Here is a 9,234-nt window from a genome sequence, read left to right as displayed (position 1 = left end):
ACTAAAGCTACAAAAAATTAGCTGGGCATGGTGGCGCGTGCCTGTAATCCCAGCTGCTCAGGAGGCTGAGGCAGGAGAATTGCCTGAACCCAGGAGGCAGAGGTTGCGGTGGGCCGAGATTGCGCCATTGCACTCCAGCCTGGGTAACAAGAGCGAAACTCCGTCTCAAAAAAAAAAAAAAAAAAAAAAAAAAAGAAATACCCAGCCCAAATAAATATACTTAAATTCACAATATATCCCTGACATATACTGTGTATCATTATATGAAATTTTCTCTTTGGCCTTGCCCTGTCATGACTTTCAAGATTATATAAAAAGGCAAGATTACCCAAAAGGCAGTCAGACAGTTGAGTTATCTTACCACCACCACGAACAACAAACGACAGTGAATGACAGTTTGCAGAAATAAAATGTGAAAGGCCAGTTGCAGTAGCTTACACCTGTGACCCCAGGCCTTTGGGAGGCCAAGGCAGGAGGATTGCTTGAGCCTAGGAGTTCAAGACCAGCTGGGAAACATAGTGAGACCTGTCTCTACAAAAAGTAAAATTAGCTGGGTGTGGTGGTGTGCGTCTGTGTTCCCAGCTACTCTGGAGGCTGAGGAGTTAGAATCACCTGAGCTCAAGAGGTGGAGACTTCAGTGGGCCGTGTTTGAACCACTGCATTCCAGCCTGGGCAACAAAGTGAGAACTTGTCCCAAAAAAATAAAAATAAAAATAAAATATGAGGATTTGTGGTTTACAAGATTCCCCAACAAGGTATTTATTAATATTCCTGTCCCCTTCTTCATGTGAGACCCCCTTCAAAGAAGGAAACTCTCATTTTCTGGCTCTTGGCCTGCCCTCCCTGTTCTTGGCTAATCAGAAAAATGCTCATCATAGCCACCACTACTACCAGTGGAGACCATGGCATTTTAGTTTCCTATTGCTGCTATAATAAATTAGCACAAACTTAGTGGCTTAAGACAACACAAATGGATTGGTTTTCAGTTCTGGAAGTCAGAGGTCCAAAATCAGCCTTCCTGAATTGAGTCACGATGTCGGCATGGCTGCATTCCTTCTAGAGGCTTGGGGAAATTTTATTTGACTTCTTTAGCTCCTAGAGACCACCTGCATTCCTTGGCTTGCAGCCCCTCCCTCACATCACTCTTGTTTATGTCATCCCAACTGCTACTAACTCTTGACTCTTCTATCTCCCTTTATAATAAGGCCTGTTATTACATTTGGCCCATTGGATAATCCAGACAATCTTTCCATCTTAAAATCTTTATTTCGATCACATCTGCAAAGTCTCTTCTGCCGTATAAGGTAATATTTACAGGTTCTAGGGATTAGGACATGGACATCGTTATTCAGCCTTCTGCAATGGTCACTAAAAGTTTACTACCAGACAATTGGGATTGAAATGTTACTGGGATCCCAAAAATTTGTTTCCAAACATGGTTTAGTCAAAAGTCAGCATCCATTTCTAGGGCTGCCTCTGCTCTTTCCCGTGTGTCTGCAGAATCTGGACTTGCTGCTTCCCCAGTCTTTATCACCCAGCTTTAAATGCTCAGTTCATCATTTCACATTCTTTCAAATTCCCAGCCCTTACCACATGGGAAATATCTAATAAGTGCTTATGGAATAAAATGAATTGTATTAGAAATATTTCAAATTAAAAGATAATGATTAGCATAGGACCTTGAAAATATTAACATTCAATTCATGTTTTCTGACTAATCTGATGAATCGAATAGACTAAAGCTCTTTTCAGGACAAAAAAAAAATCCTCTTTAAGTTAGACCCTGCCAATTGTTAAAAACACACCTCTTTGTTCACTGGTCCCTTACAACACACTGCCTTATTTTTATTCTCATTATATGGTGATTTACAACCAACCCAAACATATTTTAGGAGATGTCTATTGTCTTTTCCAAAATATAATTAGGAGGCATAGAAAGTATTTAATTAGGATTAGAAACCTACTATAAATTAACAATGAGGCACATTTATGTGACTTATACTAAAGAGACATTTGTCGAAGATTCCACCTTTGGATTTTTAGCTTAATAAACAAAATCAAGAAACCCAAATAAACTGACATTAATAGAACTAGACAATAAGAATGTAACCTTCATCAGCTCCTGAGGCTTAAATACATGTATATCTCTCATATTGATCCTAGATTATAGTTGTAAACTGTCTCTCCAAGGAAGCTAATGCCAACATCTTAAAGCACAAAGCAGACTCTATAAAACCCTTTCACAGCTTTACATTTCACTGAAAATGAAATCTTTAAAGGCTCGGTATAATATGGGTGCTGCCTTCTTCCCAGTTCATCTCCCTCCACTTAATAATTCTGACCACACAAGCTTTGTGTCAGGGCTTGACACAAATCAACCTTTTTCTTGTGTGTTTTTTGTGTCTGCAAAACTCTCGCTCAGGGTTCTCAGTACTTCAATTCTTGCAACAACCCAGTGAGATACAATTGATTATCACTGATTTACACAGGAGGCTAATAATGCACCCAAGACTACGAAGCTAGTGCTGGCAAACTCAGATTTGCACCAGTGGAAAAACTGATTCCAACCCTTGCTTGTCCCATGCAAGACAGGTACTTCCATCTGAGGCTGTAATATTTGTATATTCAGCCTACTTCACTAGCATGTAATATCCCCAGGTCAACAGCTTTGACTCTTTTTATTACTACTGTACAACCAGCACTTAAAACAGCGTCGAAAAAGTGTTCCATATTTGAATGAATGGATGAATTAATGAATATGGCCTTAGAATCATTAGCATTTACAATACAAATGAAGAAAATCAATGACTTCAGTGCACGGAAAGAACTATCAAATTTAGAAGTCAATTAGTAAGGGTCTCTGAGTAGGAGTGAGGGTAGATGACTGTGGTTTTTAGTGAGAAGAATAAATCACTCTTCCTCACTTTGATTTTCTATTCTCAGCACCAACTCTTGAAAGAGACACTTCCCCTTTTAGGACCTTGTTTAGTAGAAGAAATGAATAGAGTGGGAAAGAGAAGAGGAAGTTATCTTCAACAGGTCTCTTCCTCATTCCTCACTCCACCTTGGAGCTTTTCCTGTGTCTCAGGGTAATATCAAAGAGGCCTGGGTCACATAAGACCTGGGAGGAGCCCCTCCAAAGTATAAAATGAGAAGATGAAGCATAACATGAAGAGAAGAGGTGCCTGGCATATCCCAGAGCCTGGGATAAATGCAGAGAGGCCCTTTGGAACTAAAGTCTTACACATGCAAGAAGATTTCTTAAAGTTAGACCCTGCCAATTGTTAAATGCATACCTCTTTGTTCACTGATCCTTCAATGCTTACAACATACTACCTTATTCTTATATTCATTATACAGTGAATAATGAATTTATTATTGTTCATTCATAATAATGGGTTGGTGGTGCCTGGGCTGGTGGTGCCTCATGGCTTCTGGGTCACCCAGAGGAGCTGGCACACCTCCCAGCAGCCAAATAGCTCAGGAAAATGAACCACATCATCACTATCACTGAGGGAAGCCATATTCACAGCCATACACCTCACATCCTGCCTTGTAGGACAGGCCTGGGGAGTCAGCAGAGGGAGGGCTGCTAACGCCTCAATCTGGGGAGATGCCTGGGTGACCCAATACAGCATCTACCTATGCAAACAAACATTTTCAGGTTAAGCCAAGATAGAGATACTGACAGAAGGTTTCTATTACTTAAAATCAACCATCCAACAAACAAAAGACTAGAGGTTTAGAGCCATACCACCTAGTTGTGTATCAGTAAATATGTGTCAATAGACTTGATAAAGCAAAGGAAAGCAATTAAATAATATGTGCAAAATTCTTCAAAATTCTGTGGTTGGTTGTCCTAAATTTATTGATGGTCATTTTTTTCTGTTGCTCAAACACTTTTTTTTTTTTTACTGAATAAATCTCTCTGGAAAGAGGGCAACTTGACCTGTCAACAGTGTTTGACTCTGTTGAAGGCTCTGTCCTTCTCCATGCAATGTATTCACTTGGCTTCTGCGGGCATCACTTTTCTTAATTCTCCTCCTGGGTCATAAGACACACACTCTTTCCCAGAAGGTTTTCTGGCTCCTCCTCATCTCTGTAACCTGTAATGACTGAAGCACCAGGGTTCAGTTCTTGTCCTCTCTTCCAGCTCTATACCCATGCCCTAGGTGAGCCTATCCAGTCTGTGGTTTTAGGAACTCTCCACAAGCTGATGACTCAAATTTCTGTGGAAAGGCAAGGATTATCTTCTAAACTCCAGACACTTATATCTATCTACCCAGATATAACAACTTCATTCTGATATATAACAGGCACTCAAACTTATGTGCCCCAAATAAATTCCTTAGACCTTCAGTCATCCTCCCTCCCAAGCCCCTGAAACTCATTTGTTTGTGTTGTAGATGTCCTTCATAGGTGAGGTGGACCTCCACACCCCAGAAGGGTTTTAAGGGATTTACTACTCATATAACAAGACTTTCTGGGGAAAGCGCTGCAGTAAAATGCCTTGAGAAAGAAAGAAAAGAAAGGTGTTTGGCTTTCCTGTGCTTAGGGAGTAAGGTCAGAGTGAGAGTTTCTGCATGCAGGCTGTGACCTGCCTGGCTTGAACTTCCTACTGGTGCAAAGGAAGGGGGTACCCAGGCTTTCTTATCAGCTTTCCCAGATGTGGACCAGAGGGAAGAGAAGACTCTCAAAGTCTATACTCATTTCAATGAGTAAATGGCAATCAATCCTTTCTGCCAAACAAGGCAAAACATGGGATGTCATCATATTTCTCCCATATCCCATAACCAATCCATCAGCAAATTCTGATGGCTCTATTGTCAAATAGACCCCAAACACTCACACTTATTACCTCCACTTCTACCATCCTGGGCCAAGCCTGAATCATCTCTCACTTGGGTTATTTCAGTTCTCTCCTAGCTAGTCTCTTTGTTTATATTCTTGCCACTTTATCATCTATTTACTGTAAACCAGTCAAAATAATTATTTTCATGTTAGTGCTCTGCTAAAAACTCTCTAATGAAGTCCCATTTCACTTATAATAGAACATATATAATAATTACATATAACCCTTTAATTGGCATGCAAACTCCTACACAATCTGCCCTCCACTTCCTTCTTCTCCAGCTTCTTCCCCTCCCACCATTCCTCTCACTCTGCTGCAGCCACACTGGCCTTTGCACTTGCTGGTGGCTCTGAGTAGAACACTTTCCACACTTGCCTATGTGGCTTGCTCCTTTACCTAGGTCTCTTCCTTTCTTGACAATCCGTGTTAAATAGCACCCCTAACCATCTTGAAATACCCTCAATTTATTTACTTTACTTTTCTCCATAGCATGTATCCTCAACTGACAATCTGTAGAATTTTCTTATTTTTTTTTAATTTTCTGTCTTCGCCACCAGATTATATGCTCCATGAGGGGGTGGGGTCTATAATAATGTTTATCACATAATAAATAATCAATGATTATTTACTGAATAAATACATTTATTTATTTATTTAAAAGTATATTTACTGAATGAAATATACTTTTGATTGATAGGTCAGGATCAATATCTTCTGTACAAAGAATTCAATGATAGTTATGTCATATGCAACACATAAATTCAAAAATATTCTATTTCACTTTCTCCTCTCATCCTACAAACATATTTAGTCTCTGCCATCTGAAAACAAACAAAAATAGATAGACCTTTAGACCTCCACTTTCTTCTCATTGTTCTGTTTCTTTCCTGATGTTCACAGCCTAGAGTTTTGTAAACAGTGTTGAATGCACAACTTCCACCCACTCTTCTATTCTATTACAGGCTTCTCCACCCAACATGTCCCTGAAATGTTCTGCTATTTTCTTAATGACTCCCTCATTGCTAAATCCAACTACTTTTTTCTTTTAATTTTTATTTTTACTTCTGTGGTACACATGCGGGATGTGCAGGTTTGTTACTGTGTGCCATGGTGGTCTGCTGCACGTGTCAACCCATCACCAAAGCATTAAGCCCAGTATTCATTAGCTATTCTTCCTAATGCTTTCTCCCCCTCTGCTCAACCTCCAATAAGCCCCAGTGTGTGTTATTCCCCTCCCTGTGTCCATGTGTTGGCATTGTTCAGCTCCCACTTATAAGTGAGAACATGCAGTGTTTGGTTTTCTGTTCCGGCATTAGTTTGCTGAGGATCATGTCTTTTGCAGAAAAACAGATGAAGCTGGAAGCAATTAAATATACTTTTTCCTTATTGGCATCTTCCATCTTTGATGACTTGACAGTATTGAGGACTCCTCCTTTCCAATACCTTCCACCTTTGGTTTCTTCACACCAAGGTGTCCCACGTCCCCTCCTGTCTCTTCAGTGACTCCTTCTCAGTCCCTTTCCTGGGACTCTTGTTCTCTCCTTAGAACATCAATGTGCCATGCTTGGAGCAGAAACACTCACACGACTCTCACCAAATGGCAGATTTCAGAGCAAACAGAGGGAAAGGGAGGGAACAGTGGGCAGGGAAGAAGAAAGCCCACAAAGAGCTAGAAATGAAGGACAGAGCTGATCTAAACTGTTTTAATATCAGAGTGGCAGGGGTCCTGAGGTTTGGCCACCATTCTGACTCCATGAAAGTAAGAGACACAAAAAACGGAGAAATAGGTACTACAAGAGGTCTCAGGTCTCACTGATTCAAAAAATAAAAAAATTCAAAAAAAGGCTACACCTACAGGTAAAATCTCCTCCCACCAGTAATAATCAACATCTTCTTAAATGTGATATGTTATTTCAGAATTCCTCTTCCCAGGAATAGTTTGGGTAGAGGGTACCCAAAGACCCTGGAGCAAGAGATGATCTATATTGTGGAAAATGTGGTGTGGCCTAACCACTGTGACTTCCTGAGTGCTGTGGCTGAAGCAAACAGAACTTGCCTGTGGTGGTGGTCACTACAGGCATGCCACTTGCACTGCTATGCTTGGGAGGGCTCTGGAGACCATTGGAGCAGTTGTTGCAGAGAGATTTGGGGTGATTCCCCATAGAGGGTTAGTCTGACTCCATGAGACATCCTGGGAAACTGAGGCTGACCAAGGTTTAAGAAAGCCAAGGAGACAAGAGTGAGGGCCCAAAATGCCAGAGAGAAGTGTGAGAATAGTCTTTGGGCAAGCAGAACCATTTAAAAAAATATTATTCTATCAAAAAGCACATTTGAGTGAAGCCAATTTGCTAAATAACTAAATTACCAATTCAACAGAAGCAAATTTCCTAACTCAAATGCAGAGTCTGGGCAGAGACAAAGGAAAGGGACAGTGTCTTAGTCCATGCAGGCTGCTGTAACAAGTATCGTAGACTAGGTGGCTTATAAACAACGGAAATTTATTTCTCACAATTCCAGGGGCTGAGAAGTCCAAGATCAAGGCACTGGAAGATGCAGTATCTGGAGAGAACCAACTTCTTGTTTCATAGATAGCTGTCTTCTTGCTGTGTCCTCACATAATGGAAGGGGTGAAGGAGGTCTCTGGGGTTTTTTTCTAAGGGCATGAATCTCATTCATGAGGGACCTGCCTTCATAACCTAATAAACTCCAAAAGGCCCCAACTCCTAATACCATCACACTGGGGGTTCAGGGGGATCAGCATATGGTTTCTTGTGGGGGACACAGATTTTCGGTCTATAGCAAGATGAAGGAACATTTTTTTCAGAAACAGAGACAAGAACACTGTCAAAAATAATTTTGAAAAACTTGAATGATTTGTCCTTTTATGAATTGGCCACTTGGCAAACTGGATTTCAGTAACTTGGATTTTGGTTCGCTGAAATTCAGTCAACTGACCTGTGCCTGTCCAGTTCAGGAATGTGACCCTTGGCACTCAATGTGCCAACCATGAAGTGGTGCGTGGGAGGGCAAGATTTCTGCCTGAAATAGTATGAGTTTTGGGGGGGGGAAATTGAGAGGATTTGTGATCTCATGGAGGTCTAAAAAAAAGCATAATGGAAATCAGGGGAAAGGATATCTAAAAAAGAAGGCATCTGCAATCAGAGTACAAAATTAAAGTTTAAACTTTTCATGTGGGGGCGGCTCTTTCTGGAGATGACAAGGCCTAGGTTGGGGGTATGGGTTATTGGAGACTAGATGGCCATAAAGCTCATAAAATCATAGTCACTGGTATTAAAGTTGTCAAAGAATTGTGATGACAGCAAGAGTTGAGTAGGGAAAAGGACTGAGCAGGTATCAAATGAGACTGCCTGGGAGCTGAATGATGATAACAAGGAAGGATAGACGGTGGAAGAATCAAATAGCAAGAGTTCCAAATCGTGTGTGTTTTAATGAGGAAAGATTGGTTACAGTTTGCCAGCAACAATGGGAAACTAGAAAGTTCACCTTTCCCTTACCTCCCACTGCTAGTTTCAATCTGACCAAAATATGAAATAGTCACTAAAGAAGACAAAGGGAAACATTATGCTATGGAAAAAGACATCTTCCATTACAGCAAAAAGATGTCCCATAGTTTAAAGAGACTGAAGACATAGGAGAGTTTGTTTACTTGGTAAGGAGAATCCCATAGGGAACAGAGGGAAAGATTAGGAAGAAATGAAGAATTGAAGGATGAACTAAAAAGGAGGAAATAGAGAACAAGACGGGGATGGGAGATGGGTCAAGGATTGGTGATGGGAAAGCTTCGCTTAGGTGGTAGGGCAAGTGGAGTTTGTAGCTCAAGGTTCTGAGAAGCAAGTGGTCAAAACAATTTCAGTGACTTACAAGCTAAGGCCTGATGTCTCAGGGCTGCAAATATTAATAACAAGATGTTGACAGAATGAGTCACGGTCTAATTCAGCATGTTCAGCAAACATTTCCTAACCATATATTATGAGCTTGCCAGTGGAGATTGCACATTCGTATGTCTCACCTTCAGAACAATAAGCACAGTTAGCTTACAGTTCCAACAGGGTCAATAAGTATTGTATTACTTTTACTTTAGAGCTCTAGGCATGGGATAGTAATACAAACTCACTGGTTTACAAAAACAATAACACAATATTAAAAGTTGCACTCAAATAGTGGATTTTATCTCAGTAGAAAGATAACAGATTTAAAGCAGGCAGAAAAGAAAATAGAGAAATAGACAACTTAGGAACGCCAGAGTTGCAGGTCAACCTCTGGGCTCTGAATTATTTTTTTATGTAATTTGCCCATCGGTTTAAAATGTGTACAAAATGACCATAATATGCAATCAGCTGGAGTACTAGAGAACCTGGCAT

This window comes from Sapajus apella, unplaced genomic scaffold (genome assembly GCF_009761245.1).
Source record: "Sapajus apella isolate SASKATOON/1434 unplaced genomic scaffold, GSC_monkey_1.0 scaffold30, whole genome shotgun sequence".
NCBI lineage: Eukaryota > Metazoa > Chordata > Mammalia > Primates > Cebidae > Sapajus > Sapajus apella.
Note: the sequence above shows the minus strand (reverse complement) of the source record.